The sequence below is a fragment of the Thalassophryne amazonica genome, chromosome 15 (genome assembly GCF_902500255.1).
Source record: "Thalassophryne amazonica chromosome 15, fThaAma1.1, whole genome shotgun sequence".
NCBI lineage: Eukaryota > Metazoa > Chordata > Actinopteri > Batrachoidiformes > Batrachoididae > Thalassophryne > Thalassophryne amazonica.
Genome location: NC_047117.1, coordinates 44,660,895 through 44,684,381, shown reverse-complemented (window position 1 = coordinate 44,684,381; position 23,487 = coordinate 44,660,895). Strand labels below are relative to the sequence as shown.

The 23,487-nt window shown below is 45.3% G+C and overlaps 1 protein-coding gene across 1 annotated transcript in view; it reads right to left on the bottom strand.

The window, feature by feature from the left end:
• mvb12a (multivesicular body subunit 12A) overlaps positions 1-5,509 on the bottom strand; it is a 38,529-nt gene extending 33,020 nt beyond the window's left edge. Inside the window, exon 1 of the mRNA XM_034188885.1 lies at positions 5,372-5,509. The gene's annotated coding sequence lies outside the window, so the exon portion shown is untranslated. The remainder of the gene's footprint in view (positions 1-5,371) is intronic.
• Positions 5,510-23,487: the final 17,978 nt, after the last annotated feature.

The following is a 23,487-nucleotide window of genomic DNA, read 5'->3' as shown; positions in this document are numbered from 1 at the left end:
CACAGGGTGGGTGAACGATACAAAAAGGCTCTTTTGACCTGCTGACTTCTTCTTCACTCTGGGAATACAGAGAAGTCCCGCATCCTGCGACCGCAAAGCCCGGGCCGGCACGTAGAGTTCCACCAGATCAGCCACATAAGATGGCGCCAGTCCATGAACAACCTTATAAGTCAATAGCAAAACCTTAAAATCTGCTCTCACAGTGACAGGGAGCCAGTGCAAAAATGCCAAAATGGGTGTGATATGTTCAGACCTTCTGCTATGTGTCAGAAGTCTGGCGGCAGCGTTCTGAACCAGCTGAAGACCCCTAATGCTGGACTGTGGTAACCCTGAAAATAGAACATTACAATAATCTAGTCTAGAAGACACAAAAGCATGAATCAGGATCTCAGCATCAGCCATGGACAGGATGGGGCGGATCCTTGCTGTATTTCTCAGATGGAAAAAAGCAGTTCTAGTAACATCCCTGATGTGGAGGTCAAAAGACAACGTGGGATCAAAAATTACCCCAAGGGTCCTCATTTTGTCCGTATGTATGTATGTATGTATGTATGTATGACACACAAACCCAGGCTGAGCGCCAGCTGGTCAAACTGATGCCTATGTCTCGCTGGACCAAGAACCATCATTTCAGTCTTATCAAAGTTTAAAAGAAGGAAGTTACTAGACATCCAACTTCTCACTGATAGAAGACAGTCCTCCAGGGATTTTATGGGAGTGAGATTTCCCGCAGTTATCGGCATGTACAATTGAGTATCATCAGCATAACAATGAAAGGCAATCCCAAAACTCCGCAGTATATGCCCAAGGGGTGCCACATACAGGGAGAAAAGCAAGGGGCCTAAAACAGATCCCTGTGGAACCCCAAATCTCATGTCAGCAAGGTCAGCGGTAGTGCCATTATACAAGACACATTGAGAACGACTGGACAGATATGACGTCAACCAGGCAAGGGCACTTCCAGTAATCCCAAAAAAATTCACCAACCTATTGAGCAAAATATGATGATCCACGGTATCAAAGGTAGCACTGAGATCTAACAACACCAAAACCATAGTGGTGTCTGAGTCCATTGCTCGCAGAAGATCATTCACTACTTTAGTGAGTGCTGTCTCTGTGGAGTGATATTTCCTAAAAGCAGACTGCAGCGGCTCAAAAAGATCATTCTCAGTAAGGTGGTCTATGAGCTGCCGTGAAACCACCTTTTCTAAAATTTTGGACAAGAATGATAGATTTGATATCGGCCTGTAATTTTTCTATACACTAGGGTCAAGATTAGATTTCTTAAGTAATGGTTTAATCACTGCTGATTTAAAACATTTCGGAACAGATCCAGAAGTTAAAGAAAGATTAATAATTTCCAGCACAGTCGGCCCAAGAGTGGGCCACAGGTCCTTAAACAATTTTGTTGGTATGGGATCAAATAAACAGGCTGTGCTTTTTGTAGACGCCACAAGTTTCGCCAGCATGCCCAATGAAATACTATTAAATTCTGTCAATCTAGGTAACACCTCAATATTAGTGCCCACCTCCATAGCAGGTTTTAATGGCTGGGCCGAGGCATGCTGAGATATGCTCAGCCTAATATCTTCTATTTTATTCTCAAAATAATCCAAGAAATCCTGTGCTGAAAAGGGAGAACCACTAACAGGTGGCTTCCCATGAATAAAAAATGCGAGCGTGTTAAACAAAAACTTTGAGTTATGTTTGTTTTTACTGATAAAATCAGAGTGATAGGTCCGCTTCGTGGCCAGCAGTGCGTGCTTATAATCTAAAATAGCATCCTGCCACACAAGGCGGAACACCTCTAATTTGGAACAATGCCATTTCCGTTCCAAACCTCTAGCCTTCTGCCTGAGGTCACGCAAATAATCATTGAACCAAGGTGACTGTGCCTTAGGAGGGCGTGACCTTAAAAGAGGAGGCACAATCTTATCAAGTGTAGTTTTAAGCGTTAAATTTAGACTATCAGCGAGGATGTCCACTGATTTAGCATTCTCCAGATTCAAAGCTAAAATATCAGGTAGTCTGGCCTCAAGTTCAGTCATAGTTGAGGGTTTAATACGACGCCGCAGTTGTAGACAAGGTTGTTGTTCCACTAAACGCGGCAGCGTAAATATAAACCTGATAAGTGAATGGTCGGAGACTATAGATGCAAGAGGCAAAATGTCAATATTTGTGACAGCAAACCCACGTGCAAGAACCAGATCCAGGGTATTTCCACTAATGTGTGTCGGGTCCTGAATGCATTGCTGGAATCCTAAAGCATCCACAATTTGCATAAATGATTTGCTAAGGGGATCAGAGGGCTTATTTATATGAATGTTAAAGTCACCAATAATCAAAATGTTATCTGCACTAGTTGACAAACTAGAGATGAACACACCAAATTCATCTAATAAGTCAGAATATGGGCCAGGGGGCCTATAAACAGTGAGAAAATAACATAGCTGAGCTCCAGTTTTATGACCCTGACAGTACTTAGCATCACAGGCATAACGGAGAGTCAGATGCTCAAAGGAATTATATTTGTGACCCCCAACAGCTAATAAAGAAAACCTAGATTTGTAAATAAAAGCCACACCCCCGCCTTGCTTCATACCACAAGACACGTGACTAAATGTGTATGCCGGTGGGCAAGCCTCATTCAGAGGAAGGAGAGTTGTGGGTTTGAGCCAGGTTTCACACAAGCTAATCATATCTAAATGATGATCCATAATTAAATCATTAATCAACAATGATTTTGAGGACAGTGATCTGATGTTCAGGAGACCCAGGGTAAGGACCTCAGTGGGGATGACAGTCTCACTGTTCGGAACCCGGCGAAGCAAGCCCAGGTTCCGCGAGCACCACTGGCGCACATCAATCCGGCGAAGACGTGGACGGCCGGGCCGACAGTCCTCAGAGCCGACCAGCGGCACCACACAGGCTCTAACTGGATCCACAAGGCACCAGGGCAGCACAGATCCTGCCAGAATTCTGTGCACAGCTCGTCTGGAAGCCAAACAGCAAGCCAAACAGAGCTTCAGCTTCACCAGACGTCCACTTCGTCTCCCGTGGCAACGACTGCGCTTTCGGCCAAAAGGCAGCGCAGGAGCACGGCACAGAAAAGCCGGCACCTCTGATAAAAATGGGGGCGGAAAGTTCTGTCCACCCGCCGATAACCACACCGCACCACGAACCAGGGGCTGGAGATCCAGCAGAGTTTGGCGATCATACACCCGCAGTGCCTCTGATTCAAAAACAGCATAAATTAAAAACAATAAAATAACAGACTGGAGAGCAGCAGACGAGCAGCCAGACACAACGGCGCCATCTTGGCCAAACAACAACAAACAACATAAGTTGTTTGACACCAGCTTTTTATTGCACTCAGTGAAGCTGACCCCCCACCCACATAAAAAAATCCAAGCATATACACTGAGTGGTTAGTGCTTCGTTTGTGCAAATTTGTGTCGTTAAAATTTTCATTTGTTCTGCTATGGTTTTGGAGATATTAAAGATTATTTTTATGCCATTCAGAGGTCACCATCCCCCATCTTGCTCCAAAGTGAACCAAACTGGTCTACTTTTTTAGTGCTTCATTTGTGTTGATTTGTGCCATTAAATTTTTTGTTTGTGCTGCAATCGTTTGAATGTTGCTTGTTAAAGTGGATGTGTGATGGAAAGTACAGTCATGCAGGTCTTAATTTTATTTATTAATTTAATTTGATCAAAGGCCAATGACGGATGAAAACTGTAAACGCTAATGAGGAAAAACATGATATTTAGGCCTCTGGTGCCTTATTTAACCCTGATGTTGGGATTTTTCTCAAAAAGAAAGCTTGTGCAATTTCCCCAGAAATAGGATGATATTTGGAAAAGCTATTGCGGAAAAATATGAAATTTGGGCCTCTGGCACCTTATTTACCCATAAAGTTGGGATTTCTCCCCAAAAAGAAACCTTACGCAAGGTGAGTATATGTACCCAGATTAAAATGAAGCAATATCCCCAAAAATAAGATATTTGTAAAAGCTATTGAGGAAAAACATGAAATTTGGGCCTCTGGCGCCTTATTTAACCCTGATACTGGGATTTTTCCCCAAAAAGAAAGCTTGTGCAAGGTGAGGATATGTCCCCAGAAATAGGATGATATTTGGAAAAGCTATTGAGGAAAAACATGAAATTATGGCCACATGCTGCTAATTTAGCCATAATAGGCTTGTTCCCTGGCTTTATTTTGGTTGTGAAATGTAAGCATATTGCCACCGATTAAAATGAAGATATTTCATTTCTGATGAAAATTGGAAAACCTATTAAAAAAAAAAAAAAAGACACGAAAAGTTGGGCCCAGGTTGCGCATTTGCCTGCTTTGCAAAGGGTCTGAAATATGATTGCATGGGCACAGAACCTCAAGTTTGCCTGCCAGACCTCTGTCATGAAAACTGGAAAAGCTTTTGCAAAATTAAGAATAAAATTATCTCAAAAAGAAATGCAGTATTGCCAATACTAAAATAAGGTTTCCTTAAAATGATAGATTATGAAAACGTCATTCCATACTTATGAATTCATATAAAATGCATACTAGGGCTGTAACTTAGATATTACATTCCCATTGGAAAAAACATATTCTGGGCCAAGCTTAATATTTCTACATTCCAATAAGAATTTGTTTTTATCAAATGGTGGGGTTTTTCATCTTTGTTTTTCCATTTTAAACACAGCACATGCTTATTTATTGGGCACAATATATATATATATATATATATATATATATATATATATATATATATATATATATATATATATATATATATATATATATAGAGAGAGAGAGAGAGAGAGAGAGAGAGAGAGAGAGAGAGAGAGAGAGAGAGAGAGAGAGAGAGAGAGAGAGAGAGAGAGAGAGTGTTACCAAAACATATTAAAAACAAATACTAGGTGATTGTTAGATTTACACTCTTTTTTTTTGTAGTGACGTATGTTTTCGACGGTCCCTAGATTTGCAGTTGTGCTGAACGTCTGAATATCGAATTTTAAAATAACTTCACCGCGGTAAGACCTGCTCCGTGCGGATACACACACACAGCCATAAAACTGTGACGACAGTGGAAACAAACACGTAGCCCTGTGTTGTAATTTTCGCAGTTTTCCTTTCTGCTCTTCATGACACCAAACTTGACAATACGTAAATTAGTCTGCTTTTTTTGTCCTGAACATAAACTCTACACGGAATCATTCTTATATTGAACACACACAATAGAAAAAGCTTATTTTATGTTGCAGTAACATGAGCAATTGTTCATTGACATAACTTTAATACTCATCACACAGGATAATTTTCTTCCGTTTCGAGAACGGAACCAAACACGTGTGAAAATATAAACTTACCCTTGCTTTGTTTGACTTCTCTCACTTGGAGGTTTAGTCGTTCAGCACGAAAACAACTTTTCAGCTTTTCGAAATTTCTTCTCGCTCTCCCTCGCCCAAACAGGAAGTAAGGAACCTTCTTTGACTACAACTCCCATCAGGCCATGGGGCTACATTTTCACAGCTTGAAAAAGACAAAGAGCAGAACACACTCTCATGAGCGCCACTACTTTAGTTTATGGCATGCTTAGCACTGGTACCACAGTCTGTTGTGCAAAGTGAAAAACTACTGAAGGGAACCTTCCCACATCCATTTGAGTTACTATGAAGTTTTTGTTTGTCTATTTATGTATTTGTGAACAAATTGTAGTTGGACTTTCAACTGACTACTGGATTCATTGGGAAAAAATTCAAGTGGTCAACAAATTATTCTGTTACATTATTTTGAATAATTCCGTGTAATTGTATAAAGTTAATAAAGTTAATATTGAAGGTTCAAGTGTCCACAAGAGGGCAGCACGTCAATGTAGTTCTCGTCATTCCAGCTGGTCTAAAGGGCATAAAAATCGAATGATTTGTCCTTTGATTTGTGGATTTGCAATATTTGTTTTCAAATTTATTGGACACCTCCCTTTTAGCAGATTCATGACAAATGTACCTCTTCGAAAAAATGAAATTGAAGAAACAGAGGATGATAAACATTGTGAGAAAAAAAAAACCTGGGGACTCTTGAACAGAGAAACCAACACCTTGAAAGTCACTCAGGAGGTCACCACGGCACCAAATGTCAGTGCTTTTAAATTGAGACGAGACAAACATTGCAACAAATTTTGTCTTAGCCTCTAATCTTTGTAATATGTATATGTCGCGGACATGAACGAGCGAAGCTCTTCAGCATCTAACCATGTCATTTAAGTCCTTCAGACTTTTTCCAGTAAATGCTTCTGGGGAGCATTAGCATAGCTCCAAACTCTCAGCTTCGTCCCCCAGAACCCCCTACCTACAGCCCTCTTAACCCCCTGCCACTTTAAGCATTTTATTTACTGTAGATTAAAATAATATTCAAACTTTTCAGCTAGTTGACAGTCGGGCTGCACAATATGGCCAAATTATCGTATCTCAATATTGAAGCCAAATATTCTATCTCTATCGATATGACATACGATGTGACTATGATTTCACACAAAGTGCAGCAACAGTGAAAATTAAGCATTCTTAAACAAAACAGTTGTAATACCACACTTATTTTGCACTCATCATAAGGTTAGGATACTGTGCCCTCCAAAAGTATCGGAACACTTGATATTTCACACATGCCATTTCAAATTCAAGAAATAATATATATATATATATAAATTCTAAAATTATCTTCCTTAAACTCAAATGGAAAGCAAATCTCTAAAACGTGATATAAATTAATTAAAAATCTAAAAGCCAAGATGATGGGTTGCATAAATAATGCTACGCTTTTCTTATACCTGTAAATAATAATCAGTTTTATTGCTAGTCTTCTTCAAACAATTCAGGGGATGGATACATGAACATTTCCAAGTCACTGAATATGTCTTGGACTTTGTTTACATCAATTATGAAGAAATGCAAACATTTATTTCACCAAAACATCAAATCTTAGGCTTTCATCTCAGATGTACTTTCTGGTAAATTGTAGCTGAACTTTCAAATGTTCTTTTTAAGAAAATCCTCTTCTACACCACTTCATCAGGTAGTTGTATTTTATATTTTTATTAATGTATATCAACTTGTAGAGATTTACTTTCAGTTTGAGTTTAAGGGAGATCATTTTGGAATTATTTTAGAATTTTAGATCATTTTAAAATGTGTGCACATCTAAGCCCACTCTTATCATGAGTACGCACATCATCTTATGTTTGAACTGCCACTTGCTATATCGTCAACCAAGTGGAAAAAGAATTGACACACTGGACTGAAAAGTACATTATTATACGTGGACTGGCTGAATGCACTTCCTGAGGCACTTCCGGGTCTAAAAGGAGAAGAAACCTCATGAGCATTTTTTAAAAATGTGGCTTTTAATCAGATCCAGTTGTCGAGTAGTGGGAAAGGAGTTGTATTGATCTGGGATTGATTCCCGGTCACTCACGTTTCTTTCTTTTGGGATTTTGTTTAATTGTTTATAATTGTAACTTACTGTCTCCTCACAGTCTCTGTTTTTTTTTCTTCTTTGTGGTCTTACTTTGATGTTCCGAAGCAATTCCGAGCAATTTGTTCATGTAAATGGGGAGTCTTCTTCACAGACTAAGGTTAATTATGGAGTTCCACAAGGTTCTGTGCTAGGACCAATTTTATTCACTTTATACATGCTTCCTTTAATCAATCAATCAATCAAACAATCAATTTTTTTTATATATATATAGCGCCAAATCACAACAAACAGTTGCCCCAAGGCGCTTTATATTGTAAGGCAAGGCCATACAATAATTATGTAAAACCCCAACGGTCAAAACGACCCCCTGTGAGCAAGCACTTGGCTACAGTGGGAAGGAAAAACTCCCTTTTAACAGGAAGAAACCTCCAGCAGAACCAGGCTCAGGGAGGGGCAGTCTTCTGCTGGGACTGGTTGGGGCTAAGGGAGAGAACCAGGAAAAAGACATGCTGTGGAGGGGAGCAGAGATCGATCACTAGTGACTAAATGCAGAGTGGTGCATACAGAGCAAAAAGAGAAAGAAACAGTTCATCATGGGAACCCCCCAGCAGTCTACGTCTATAGCAGCATAACTAAGGGATGGTTCAGGGTCACCTGATCCAGCCCTAACTATAAGCTTTAGCAAAAAGGAAAGTTTTAAGCCTAATCTTAAAAGTAGAGAGGGTGTCTGTCTCCCTGATCTGAATTGTGAGCTGGTTCCACAGGAGAGGAGCCTGAAACCTGAAGGCTCTGCCTCCCATTCTACTCTTACAAACCCTAGGAACTACAAGTAAGCCTGCAGTCTGAGAGCGAAGCGCTCTATTGGGGTGATATGGTACTACGAGGTCCCTAAGATAAGATGGGACCTGATTATTCAAAACCTTATAAGTAAGAAGAAGAATTTTAAATTCTATTCTAGAATTAACAGGAAGCCAATGAAGAGAGGCCAATATGGGTGAGATATGCTCTCTCCTTCTAGTCCCCGTTAGTACTCTAGCTGCAGCATTTTGAATTAACTGAAGGCTTTTTAGGGAACTTTTAGGACAACCTGATAATAATGAATTACAATAGTCCAGCCTAGAGGAAATAAATGCATGAATTAGTTTTTCAGCATCACTCTGAGACAAGACCTTTCTAATTTTAGAGATATTGCGTAAATGCAAAAAAGCAGTCCTACATATTTGTTTAATATGCGCTTTGAATGACATATCCTGATCAAAAATGACTCCAAGATTTCTCACAGTATTACTAGAGGTCAGGGTAATGCCATCCAGAGTAAGGATCTGGTTAGACACCATGTTTCTAAGATTTGTGGGGCCAAGAACAATAACTTCAGTTTTATCTGAGTTTAAAAGCAGGAAATTAGAGGTCATCCATGTCTTTATGTCTGTAAGACAATCCTGCAGTTTAGTTAATTGGTGTGTGTCCTCTGGCTTCATGGATAGATAAAGCTGGGTATCATCTGCATAACAATGAAAATTTAAGCAATGCTTTCTAATAATACTGCCTAAAGGGGAGGGGCCCAGTATTATTTTCTCTGGGCCCCTCCCCAATCGGACCGGGAGTGACATGTTTAGCCGCATGTTCTCCTTGAATTGCTGGCTGTCTGAGTGGTGTCCAAAAAATGAGGTGGGCTTCATAGATAATTGGCAAAGCTTCTGGGGAAAACCTGGTCTTGTTAGGAGAGACGGCATCCATCCCACTTTGGATGGAGCAGCTCTCATTTCTAGAAATCTGGCCAATTTTCTTAAATCCTCCAAACCGTGACTATCCAGGGTTGGGACCAGGAAGCAGAGTTGTAGTCTTACACACCTCTCTGCAGCTTCTCTCCCCCTGCCATCCCCTCATTACCCCATCCCCGTAGAGACGGTGTCTGCTCCCAGACCACCAATAACCAGCAAAAATCTATTTAAGCATAAAAATTCAAAAAGAAAAAATAATATAGCACCTTCAACTGCACCACAGACTAAAACAGTTAAATGTGGTCTATTAAACATTAGGTCTCTCTCTTCTAAGTCCCTGTTGGTAAATGATATAATAATTGATCAACATATTGATTTATTCTGCCTTACAGAAACCTGGTTACAGCAGGATGAATATGTTAGTTTAAATGAGTCAACACCCGCGAGTCACACTAACTGTCAGAATGCTCGTAGCACGGGCCGGGGCGGAGGATTAGCAGCAATCTTCCATTCCAGCCTATTAATTAATCAAAAACCCAGACAGAGCTTTAATTCATTTGAAAGCTTGACTCTTAGTCTTGTCCATCCAAATTGGAAGTCCCAAAAACCAGTTTTATTTGTTATTATCTATCGTCCACCTGGTCGTTACTGTGAGTTTCTCTGTGAATTTTCAGACCTTTTGTCTGACTTAGTGCTTAGCTCAGATAAGATAATTATAGTGGGCGATTTTAACATCCACACAGATGCTGAGAATGACAGCCTCAACACTGCATTTAATCTATTATTAGACTTTATTGGCTTTGCTCAAAATGTAAATGAGTCCACCCACCACTTTAATCATATCTTAGATCTTGTTCTGACTTATGGTATGGAAATAGAAGACTTAACAGTATTCCCTGAAAACTCCCTTCTGTCTGATCATTTCTTAATAACATTTACATTTACTCTGATGGACTACCCAGCAGTGGGGAATAAGTTTCATTACACTAGAAGTCTTTCAGAAAGCGCTGTAACTACGTTTAAGGATATGATTCCTTCTTTATGTTCTCTAATGCCATATACCAACACAGTGCAGAGTAGCTACCTAAACTCTGTAAGTGAGATAGAGTATCTCGTCAATAGTTTTACATACTCATTGAAGACAACTTTGGATGCTGTAGCTCCTCTGAAAAAGAGAGCTTTAAATCAGAAGTGCCTGACTCCGTGGTATAACTCACAAACTCGTAGCTTAAAGCAGATAACCCGTACGTTGGAGAGGAAATGGCGTCTCACTAATTTAGAAGATCTTCACTTAGCCTGGAAAAAGAGTCTGTTGCTCTATAAAAAAGCCCTCCGTAAAGCTAGGACATCTTTCTACTCATCACTAATTGAAGAAAATAAGAACAACCCCAGGTTTCTTTTCAGCACTGTAGCCAGGCTGACAAAGAGTCAGAGCTCTATTGAGCTGAGTATTCCATTAACTTTAACTAGTAATGACTTCATGACTTTCTTTGCTAACAAAATTTTGTTAGGATGTGTGTTGTGCTCTCGACGGATTTTCATTGCAAGGAAAATTGCAGAATGACTGGAGCAGCACTGCATCAAATTTTGCCAGAAACTGGGCAACAGCCAGGTGGAAACCATTCGGAAGATTCAGACGGCTTTCGGTGACGATCCGATGGGCATCACACAGATTAAGGAGCAGTACAACCGGTTTAAAGACATCCACACAACGGTGGAGAGCGAGCCATGCTCTGGTCGGCCATCAACACGCTGAAATGAGCGGATCATTTCCAAAGTGAACGCTGTGGTCATGCGGGACCGTCGTGTGACTGTCCGAGAAATTGTGGAAGAGGTGGACATAAGCACTTTTTCGGCACATTCCACTGTGACAGAAGATTTGGCACACATCCTAACACAAAGGCTGCTTACCAGCAAATGACGCAATCGACACGTGTGAAAAAGCTCACGCATGAGCACGAATGTTCAAGGTTGGCTCATGCAAGCACACGTGATTCAAATCCATCAGGTTTTTGCAAAAAATAAAAAGGTCGGATACTTTTCTAACAGACCTCGTAGATCCACAATGTCGGTGTCGCAGACCGAACCCCCCCCCCCCCCCAAAAAAAAAATTGGTCCGCCCTGCCTTCACTGTGCATGTGTCATTTGGGACCACAGCAGCTCATCTGAGTTTGACTCTCTACACCCAAAGCGATCAAAGGGAATTGTAAGATACAAGGTCTGCCATCAACTTTTATTCTGTTCAAACAAAACACACAGCATTAACAAACAAGACCATTGTGTCATGTAGTGGCCAACTAAGTAATGCACTTTTAACATTGTAATACACTACATTTCCCTTTCTTGAGATGTATTCTCCCACGAATAGTGTTACATTAATTTGAAGATGTGCGTAACAAATATGACAAGTAATAGTTCGCATTAAACCAGATTTGAACATGAAAGCACCTGTGAAATTAACTTACCACAACACAATTTCGTTCATCACCTTATGCTTGCTATTACAGTTGAAAACATCACCATAAGTGCACAACAGGTATCACTTTACAACATTTACATCAGAACAGATTAATTTGTTTGTTTGGTTGTGTTTTTATTTATTTATTTATTTATTTTAAACTTTAACCAAACCTTGGACTCAGTCCAGGACACTCTCCCAATTATTATTATCCATGAAACCTGTTGGGAAAGTGTGAGTACACGGACCCACAACAGGGGGCGCAAATGAACGGACAATGGAATAGGTCAAATAACACACTTTACTGTTGTGAATATGCACAACTAGTACCACGGATTACAATAATGGACAAAGTCAAATTTACACAGGTGTCGTGTGGGCAGGCTCGAAGATAGGAGACGCCTCTCCAAAGTAGAACCGGAACCACACGGTTTCCTCCGCCACCAGACCCCGGGAATACTGGAGCCGCCAAGTCCCGAACTCCCAGGTGGCCACTGCCTCCGCGTGTCGGACCTGGTACTGCTGGCGAGGAATACAGAACAATTAAAGGGGGGCGCGTTCGCACCCAGGAATCTGAACGGCAGGTAAGCTACCTCCACCTCTCGTTGAAAAGTTTTCTCAGAGTAATACACAAACTCACAAAGATCACTGAACAGCTTGCTGAGTACGTTACCTTCACAGTAGAAACGATATCTCGGCAAAGAGGTGGAGACGTCGTCCTGCTGATATACTCCTGCCGATCAGATGATTGGTAACAGCCGCTGCAGGTGATTCGTGACAGCTGTCACCCTGGCTGCTCCTGTGAGGCGGCTGCGCCCTCTGGTGCCTGGAGCCCGCACTCCAGACAGGGCGCCCTCTGGTGGTGGGCCAGCAGTACCTCCTCTTCTGGCGGCCCACACAACAAAACCTGTTTTTCTAATTAGTCTAGATAAGGCTGTGGCACTTTGACAGGCCTTCCACAGCATGTTGTTTTCATCGGGCTGGTCGTGGATACAGTATGATCTGTCACTACTCTTGGACTTGTTGGTACAGTAGCACAGTTTGGAGTGTGGCTGAGAGGATCAGCACTTGGCAGAGTGTCTTGTTCCACGTGATATGGGTGCTTGGACGCGGTGTCTCCGGGTGTCACTGGAACTGGAAGTCTCTCTGGTTTTGAGCAGGTGTTTGCGATTCCTCCTGTAAACTTGTCCACTTGGGATATTAACTATGTAAGGTGTCGGTTGGTCATGTTTCTTTCTCACAGTAGCTGGCTCCCACTTGCTGTCTTGTCTAATCCTCACAGTTTCACCCTCTTGTAGGTCTGACAGCACTGAAGTCCTCCATCTCCTGGCCCACTAGCTGTCAGCCGTTGTCTGAGAATAACTCATCTGGTATGCCATGGCTTGCAAATATAGATTTGCATGCAATGAGGATATGTTTGCTTGTAGTTCCAGTCAGTTTGATGAGCTCTGGAAACTTTGAAAAGTAATCCACACACAGTAAATACTCTGCATCACTGAAGGGGAACAAATCCACACCTACCTTTGCCCATGCTCTGTCAGGCACTGGATGGGACATGAGTAGTACATCATGGGCTCGGTCCTTACACTTAACTATACCCATGTGTGACTCGTGGACTTTTCTGAGCATTTCACTTCTCACTGTGTGTGGTACTACCAACCTTGAGTTCTTGAATATGAGTCCATCTTCATATGACAACTCTTCTCTAAATGTCCGGTACTGTTTGATTTTGTCTGGAAGTTGTCTTTGTTTATTTGGCCAACCACTCTGAATTGCTTTTGCGACCAGTCTTAACTCAGCATCCTTCTTTGTTGCCTCTTTGAGCTTTTGCTCTGATACTGGGAGTTGGTGAATGACAAGGTTGACCTCAAGTTCTACATCAAGAAGTTCCTCATGATGCTCTCTCAGAAATCCTCTGCTTAACAAATCAGCAATATGCATGTCCTTGTCTGGCTTGTACTTGACCTCTAGACTGTACTTTTGTAGTCTCATGAGCATTCTCTGTAGCCTGGCTAGGGCGCTGAGGAGTGACTTTTTAAATATCAAGTCAAGTGGCTTATGATCACTTTCTACATGGACATGTCGTCCATACAGATATTGGTGGAACTTAACACTTGATTTGGGCATGTTTTTGACAGTCAGGTAATGCCCTGGAGCCATATGCTACTGGCTGTCCATCTTGAAGAAGCACTGCTCCCAGACTCTCAGCGCTTGCATCAACAGACAGCGTAAATTACTTGCTTACATCATAGTACTTAAGTACTGATGCTTGGCTGACAAAAGATTTTAGTTTGTCAAAACTCTGCTGCTGTTCTGAATCCCAGTGCCATTCCACATTTCCTTCCAACATCCTCAGAGGGGCACTCAAGTCTAAGAGGTTGGGGATGAAATTAGAGAGGTATTGTAGCAGCCCCGTGAACCTCTGGAGGGCAGCTTTGTCCTCTAGTACTGGCATGTCTTCTATAGCCCTGATGGTTTCAGGATCAGCCTTTAATCCTTCCTCACTGAGCACATGTCCAAAATAACTGATTTCCATCATCCTTATCCTACCTTTACTTTTGTTCAGTTTCAGATTAATGCTTCTGAGCTGATCTGTTGGGAAAGTGTAGTGACACGGACCCACAACAGGGGGCGTAAATGAACGGACAATGAAAGAGTCGAATATGAACACTTTACTGTTGTGAAAGAGCATAACCAAAACACAGTGGATTACAGAATTTGTGAAAACAGTCATTCCACAAAGGTGACGTGTGGGCAGGCTCGAGGATAGAAGACGTCTGTCCTGAGAAGAACCGGAACCACACGATTTCCTCCACCACTGAACCTGGAGAATACTGGAGCCACCAAGTCCCGAGTCCCCAGGTGGCCACCGTCTCCGAATGTCGGATCTGGTATTGCTGGCGAGGAGCAAAAACAATAAGATGTGGGTGCGTGCACACCCAGTAACAACAAAGGTGGAGAATCCACCTCCACCTCTCACACACACTCGTGCAGCTCCTGTCTTAAACACTTATCTGGTTGGGGTGTGAAGCAAAGCCGTCGCTGATTACGCCAACCTCACTGATAAGGCACTCCACAGGAAAGCAGCTGCAAAATTAATTCAGACTAAGACACAATTAGATTCTGGCTGAGGATATTACCTTCACAGGTAGATGATATCTCGGCAACGAGGTGGAGATGATGTCCGGTTTTTATGGAGTGGAATGATGAAGTGTAGATGGGTGACAGCTGTCATGAGATAATGAGTGACAGCTGTCACCCCCGGCTGTGTCCGTGGTGGCGGCGCCCTCTCATGCCTGAAGCCTGCAGTTCAGGCAAGGCGCCCTCTGGTGGTGGGCCAGCAGTACCTCCTCTTCTGGTGGCCCACACAACAGGACCCCCCCCTCAACGGGCGCCTCCTGGCACCCGACCAGGCTTATCCGGGTGACGGCGGTAGAAATCGGCCAGGAGGGCCGGGTCCAGGATGAAGCTCCTCTTTACCCAGGAGCGTTCTTCGGGTCCATACCCCTCCCAGTCCACCAAATACTGGAACCCCCGGCCCATTCGACGGACATCCAGGAGCCGGCGCACTGTCCAAGCCGGCTCCCCGTCAATGATCCGGGCAGGAGGCGGCGCCGGACCGGGAGCACAGTGGGGTGAGGTGTGGTGTGGTTTCAGTCTGGACACATGGAAAACAGGGTGGATCCGCAGTGAAGCTGGAAGTTGGAGCTTCACTGTGGCAGGGCTGAGGATCTTGAGGATTTTAAATGGTCCAATGTACCTGTCTTTCAACTTAGGAGAGTCCACTTGGAGGGGGATGTCCTTCGTTCATAACCACACCTCCTGCCCAGGCTGGTATGCAGGGGCTGGGGACCGCCGGCGGTCTACATGGGTCTTAGCCCTCGTCCGGGCCTTCAACAAGGCAGAACGGGCGGTGCGCCACACCCGACGGCACCTCTGCAGGTGGGCCTGGACCGAGGGCACACCGACCTCTCCCTCTACCACGGGAAACAATGGGGGCTGGTATCCCAGACACACCTCAAACGGGGAGAGGCCGGTGGCAGAAGACACCTGACTGTTATGTGCATACTCGATCCAGGCCATATGGTTACTCCAGGCCATCGGGTGCGCGGATGTCACACAGTGGAGGGTCTGTTCCAACTCTTGGTTGGCCCGTTCTGCCTGTCCGTTCGTCTGTGGGTGGTACCCGGATGAGAGGCTCACGGTGGCCCCCAGTTCTCTGCAGAAACTCCTCCAGACTTGAGAGGAAAACTGGGGACCACGATCCGAGACTATGTCAGTTGGTATCCCATGCAGACGGACGACGTGGTGGATCAGGAGGTCAGCAGTCTCCTGTGCCGTTGGGAGCTTTGGGAGGGCCACGAAGTCCACTATCATGAGGATAGTCATCATGCCCTGGGACGGCGGGAGGCCCGTGACGAAATCCAGGCCGATATGGGACCAGGGGCGATGAGGCACCGGAAGCGGCTGGAGAAGTCCTTGGGTCCTTTTGTGGTCTGCCTTGCCCCTGGCACAGGTGGTGCAGGCCTGGATATACTCCCAGACGTCGACCTCCATAGACACCCACCAGAAGCGCTGCCGGACAACTGCCACGGTCCTTTGCACCCCCGGATGACAAGAGAGCTTGGAACCGTGACAGAAATCCAAGACTGCAGCTCTGGCCTCTGGTGGGACGTATAGACGGTTCTTCGGCCCAGTTCCGGGGTCCGGGCTCCGTGCCAGGGCCTCCCGGACGGTCTTCTCCACGTCCCAGGTGAGGGTAGCCACGATAGTGGACTCCGGAATGATGTGCTCCGGTGGATCCGGCAGCTCAGTTTTGACTTCGTCTTTGTGTACCCGGGACAAGGCATCCGATCTCTGGTTCTTGGTCCCGGGGCGATAGGTGATCCGGAAGTCAAAACGCCCGAAGAACAGTGACCAGCGGGCTTGCCTGGGGTTCAGCCGCTTGGCGGTCCTGATATACTCCAGGTTCCGATGGTCAGTGAAAACCGTGAACAGCACAGACGCTCCCTCCAAGAGGTGTCTCCACTCCTCAAGAGCCTCTTTCACCGCAAGGAGTTCTCCGTTGCCGACGTCATAGTTCCGTTCAGCCGGGGTCAACCTGCGAGAAAAGTAAGCACACGGGTGAAGAACCTTATCGGTCTCTCCGCTCTGGGATAGCACGGCTCCTATCCCTGAGTCAGAGGCGTCCACTTCAACCACAAACTGGCGACCAGGGTCGGGCTGCACCAGAGCTGGTGCAGTCGAGAACCATCGTTTCAACTCCTTGAACGCGGCTTCGCACCGATCCGACCAGGTGAAGGGGACTTTTGGAGAGGTCAGGGCTGTCAGGGGGCTAACTACCTGACTGTAGCCCTTAATGAACCTCCTGTAGAAATTTGCAAAGCCGAGGAACTGTTGCAGCTTCCTACGGCTTGTTGGTTGGGGCCAATCTCTCACCGCCGCAACCTTGGCCGGATCAGGGGCGACGGAGTTGGAGGAGATGATAAACCCCAGGAAGGACAAAGAAGTACGGTGGAACTCGCACTTCTCGCCCTTCACAAACAGCTGGTTCTCCAACAACTGCTGCAGGACCTGACGTACATGCTGGACATGAGTCTCAGGGTCCGGAGAAAAGATGAGTATATCGTCCAGATATACGAAGACGAATCGGTGCAGGAAGTCCCGCAAGACGTCATTAACCAAAGCTTGGAACGTCGCGGGGGTGTTTGTGAGGCCAAACGGCATGACCAGGTACTCAAAATGACCTAACGGGGTGTTAAATGCCATCTTCCACTCATCTCCCTTCCGGACCCGAACCAGGTGATACGCATTCCTAAGATCCAACTTTGTAAAGATTTTGGCTCCATGCAGGGGGGTGAACACGGAATCTAACAAGGGCAACGGGTATCGATTGCGAACCGTAATCTCATTCAGCCCCCTGTAATCAATGCATGGATCGAGTCCGCCATCTTTCTTGCCCACAAAAAAGAAAGCTGCACCCATCGGGGAGGTGGAATTCCGGATCAGCCCGGCAGCTAATGAGTCCCGGGTGTAGGTCTCCATTGATTCGCGCTCAGGTCGTGAGAGGTTGTACAGCCTGCTGGACGGGAACTCCACGCCTGGAATCAAATCAATGGCACAATCGTACGGACGGTGCGGGGGAAGGGTGAGTGCCAGATCCTTGCTGAAGACGTCAGCAAGATCGTGGTACTCAACCGGCACCGCCGTCAGATTGGGAGGGACTTTGACCTCCTCCTTAGCATGTAAACCGGGAGGAACCGAGGAACCTAAACACACCCGATGGCAGGTTTCGCTCCACTGAACCACCACCCCAGACGGCCAATCAATCCGGGGATTGTGTTTCAACATCCACGGGAAGCCCAAAATCACGCGGGAGGTAGAAGGAGTCACAAAAAACTTGATCTCCTCCCGATGATTTCCAGACACCACCAGAGTTACAGGTTGTGTCTTGTGCTTGATTAAAGGGAGAAGGGTGCCATCTAGTGCCCGCACCTGCAATGGCGAAGGGAGTGCCACCAGAGGGAGCCCTACCTCCCTAGACCATCTGCTGTCTAGCAGATTCCCTTCTGACCCCGTGACCACCAGTGCTGGGGCTTGAAGGGTTAAATCCCCGCTCAGGATTGTAACTGGGAGTCATGTGGAAATATGTGTGTGTCCCACGTGAATGTCTTGGCCCACCCTAAGCCCAGTTTCTAGGGGCGGGCGTTGGTGTTTAACCGATTGGGGCAGTCTCTTAACTGATGCTCACTCGAGCCGCAGACAAAGCACTCCCCGTGGGCCAGCCTCCTCTGTCTGTTAGGTGGTCTAAATGTGGCCCTGCTCATGTCCATAGCTTCGTCAGCAGGGGGAGCTGTAGCCACACAGAGCGTTGAGGCTGTGGAGCGTGGGGAGGGCGGAACCTTTTCGGACCTGGAAGGGTGAGGGACAGCGCGTGCCCGGCCACGTCCTTCGTCTCGCTCCCGACGGCGTTCCTCCAACCGATTGTCTAACTGTATAACGAGATCAATAAGCCCATCTAAATCCCGCGGTTCTTCCTTAGCTACCAGGTGCTCCTTCAGGACCGACGACCGTCCATTTATGAAGGCGACGCGGAGCACAACGTTATTCCAGCCGGACCTCGCAACCGCGATGCGGAAGTCGACTGCATATTTGGCTGCACTCCGGCGCCCCTTTCTCATTGACAGCAGCACTGTTGAAGCAGTCTCTCCTCTGTTAGGGTGATCAAAAACCGTTTTGAACTCCCTCACAAACCCAGTATAAGTGGTAAGGAGCCGTGAATTTTGCTCCCAAAGCGCCGTAGCCGAAGCGCGTGCCTCACCACGAAGCAAGTTAATTACATAAGCCACCTTACTGGCATCAGACGCGTACATTATGGGACGTTGTGCAAAGATGAGCGAACACTGCATAAGAAAGTCCGCGCATGTCTCCACACAACCTCCGTACGGCTCTGGGGGAATTATGTATGCTTCAGGGGATGGTGGGGGGGGTCGTTGAACGACCAGTGGAACGTCTATATTCTGCACTGGGTCGGCAGAAGGAGGAGCTGCAGCAGCGCCCTGACAGCGCGCTTCCACCTGCACGGTGAGAGCCTCCATCCTGCGGTTAAGGATGACGTTTTGCTCGGTCATCAGATCCAACCGAGCGGTAAAGGCGGTGAGGATTTGCTGCAACTCACCAATCACGCCTCCTGCAGACGCCTGTGCACCCTGCTCTTCCATTGGCTGTTCAACAGATGGGTGACGCCCCTCGGGATCCATGACGCTGGCCGAGATATCCTGTTGGGAAAGTGTAGTGACACGGACCCACAGCAGGGGGCATAAATGAACGGACAATGAAAGAGTCGAATATGAACACTTTACTGTTGTGAAAGAGCACAACCAAAACACAGCGGATTACAGAATTTGTGAAAACAGTCAATCCACAAAGGTGACGTGTGGGCAGGCTCGAGGATAGAGGACGTCTGTCCTGAGAAGAACCGGAACCACACGATTTTCTCCGCCACCGAACCTGGAGAATACTGGAGACGCCAAGTCCTGAGTCCCCAGGTGGCCACCGTCTCCGAATGTCGGATCTGGTACTGCTGGCGAGGAACAAAAACAATAAGATGTGGGTGCGTGCACACCCAGTAACAACAAAGGTGGAGAATCCACCTCCACCTCTCACACACATTCGTGCAGCTCTTGTCTGAAAACACTTATCTGGTTGGGGTGTGAAGCGAAGCCGTCGCTGATTACGCCAACCTCACTGATAAGGCACCCCACAGGAAAGCAGCTGCAAAATGAATTCAGACTAAGACACAATTAGATTCTGGCTGAGGATATTACCTTCACAGGTAGATGATATCTCGGCAATGAGGTGGAGATGACGTCCGTTTTTTATGGAGTGGAATGATGAAGTGTAGATGGGTGACAGCTGTCATGAGATAATGAGTGACAGCTGTCACCCCCGGCTGTGTCCGTGGTGGCGGCGCCCTCTCGTGCCTGAAGCCCGCACTTCAGGCAGGGCGCCCTCTGGTGGTGGGCCAGCAGTACCTCCTCTTCTGGTGGCCCACACAACATGATCCAGCAGTTGTGTCAAGCGGCGCGTCATGTTGCTCTATGCTGTCTTCCCAAATAGAATGTCATCTATCACGCTGACTACACCATCTAGTCATTCTAGGTGTCTGGCGATACACCTCTGGAACACTTCAGGTGCAGATGATATACCAAATGTCAGTCTGTTGAACCTATATCTGCCAAAGGGCCATGCTGCCAAGGGGCCACTGCAGAGGCCTGTTGACTAATGTATTTAAACTGCATGGTTTTCCTCAGGACATTGTTTTCTATCGTGAACCTCAGTTCATATTGCAATTTTGGAAGGATTTTGGCGGTCTGCTTGGGGTTTCCTCCAGCCTCACCTCTGGTTACCACCCACAGGCTAATGGACAGACTGTATGGGTAAATCAGGAGTTGGAGAATTCTGCACTCTGAATTCTCACCTCCCAGCACCCAGCTTCTTTGGCTTTGCAATTAAGTTGGATTGAACTAGCTCATAATTACCTGCCTTCATCCTCGACTGGTTACTCCCCACTTCATGTTGTACATGGCTTTCAACCCTCTTTGTTTCCTCCCACAGACCTGAACTCTTGTGTGTGCTCAGCTTTAGCCCTCATTCTCCACTGCTGACGAACCTGGGAGCAGGCCCGCCAGGCCCTCCAGCGTGTTTCAGACTCCTATAAAGGTGCTGCCTAAAGGAAGAGATCCACGGCGCCTGTCTACACCCCGGGCCAGAAGGTCTGGCTTTTCATGCATAACCTGCATATTCGGGGACTGCCCAGGGCATTCGCTACCAGGTTCGTTGGTCCATTCCCCGTTTCCAAGGTTATTAACCCTGTCTCTGTTTGTCTGCATCTTCCAAGGTCTTACTTTCCATGTCAGACATGCCAGCTCTTTGGTACATTCCTGCTGGAACATACCATTCAACTCTGCTTTGTCTCATTGAATGTGGAATATTCCAGCTTTCACCTCATGAAATATTCATACCATGGAACTCAGAAACATTCATTATTTGTATAATGTATGACCAGTCATTCCCACATCCCAGGTGAAGTGTGGATATCCCCATGGCCTACTCTGGCCATTGGGGTCCTGGCATCTGCAATCCAAAATTTTGAAGGTGATGCTCCCTCTCAATACAAGTGATACTTCACATCCTAGACTCCCGTACTAACTGCTTATTTGATACTGTCATTCTAGGGGTACCTAAAGATCCTCCAAAGAGACCATGTACGAAACACATACAGTCTTCTATGCCTTTGATTACTGATTAGTATCGAAGTCTCACGACCATACAATAAGCCAGGAAGCAGCAGAACCCTAAAGATGTGGCCCTTTGTTCTCCTTCAAAGATATATGCATTGAGAACAACCTCTGACCAGCAACCTCATTGTAAGCTCTTTTGAGGCATCTCCTGATCTCAAAGGCTGAACAGTTTATGTGTTCAACACTTAACTTCAACACTACTGAACACACACTTCTGATGGCCAAGTCCAGGAAGTCATTAAAAGCCTAGTCTTGATCCAGGACAAATGCAAACTCAGACACTCCGATTTCACCCAGTCCACGCTAGCATTGAACACTGTGGAACCAGAACCCATCCCTGCTAAACACCAGTTTTCAAGGGGAAAAACTCATTCTCTGTTTCTGTTGCACACAGCATGCGCAGTATCTGTGTATAGGCTGGCTGTCTTGGGGATTCCATGAATTCTTCCCACAGAGCAGTCCGAACACAATCAAATCAAATGCTTTGCAAAAATCAACATAGGTTGTGAAGAAGCACTGTTGATCTTCACACCTACATTCTATAATTACTCTCAGGGCTCAAATGGTTGACTTCTTGGGTGTGAAGCCAGGCTGTTCCTATCACTGAACAGCAAACACCTGGAACTGAATCCTATTAAGAATAATCCTAGCAATGACCTTCCCTGGCACAGAGGTCAGTGGCATGCTCCTATAATTGTTATAATCCATGAAATCACTTTTTCCTTTCCAGACTGGGACAAGAAGTCCTTTCTTCCAGACTCCCATGATGACATCTGTCTCCCAGACTGAAACAAAGATTCTTTCAATGCCAGGAGAACAGCAACTCCACCCGCCTGGGGGAGCTCACCTCAGATGCCACAGATCCCTGAACCTTCCCCTCCTTCAGCTGTTTCACATTTGTTGGTCCACAGTGTATTGGAGAACCAGAACTAAAGATCTCTGATGCCAGAGATGTCGAACATCCCAGCAGGAGGGAGGATCAGCCATATACAACTGCTGAAAATAGCCAGTTCAGTGTGACTGCAGTCAGAATTCACTGGGTATTCTACTGACCTCCTGAATTCGTCAGCATTTTCCCACAAGGTGCCCTTGGTCTATACATTCTAGTCTTTGTAAATTCAGAAGATCACCCCATTAATGAAGTATTTTACTGATTATAGCTCATACAGAAGATTCCTTAAAAAATAAAGAGCATCAGTGTCGATCCAGTCGAATGTAAAGATTGGATCAGTACTGTGATTGCTAAGTGAGGTTTTCAGTCTTTTTATTACAGTGTGTTTTTAGTCAATATCTAGCCTTCAAGTTATTCTGTATCATGCCAGATTCACTGACCAAAGTAAACTGTAAAGAAACAAAAACTGTGATAAAAAAAAGTAAACCAGTGTTTTTTGACAAAATTGTTTGGCTGTGGTGACAACAGGCTTGTTGTTCAGTGCAGACACGTGATATTTGTGGATGAAATGTAATCAGTATCTTGGAAATGTCAATAATTCAGGAGGCTCTAGTGATGGAATCAATAGCAAACTGCATTTTACCTCAATAATGTAACATACTAATAAAAAGACAGCCTCAACCTCTGAGTTTCTGTATTCTCATCAGTGTCTGACATTGGCTGAAATATCAGACACACAGGTCATTTAACATTCAGTTAACAGACGTACGGTGCACCTGAAAAGTATTCACAGCACTTAACTTTTTTCACATTTTATGTTACAGCTTCATTCCAAACTGGAGCAAATTCATTTCCCCCTCAAAATTCTGCTCACAACACCCCATAATGACTACGATTTTTTAAAAATTTTTTGGCAGATGTATTAAAAAAAAAAAAAAGCACATGTACATGAGTATTCACACCCTTTGCTCAATACATTGTTGAGGCAACATATTACAGCCTCACATCTTCTTGAATATGATGCCACAAATTTGGTGCACCTATCTTTTGGCAGTTTTGCCCATTCCTCTTTGCAGAACCTCTCACACTCCATCAGGTTGGATGGGAAGTGTTCGATGCACAGCCATTTTCAGATCTC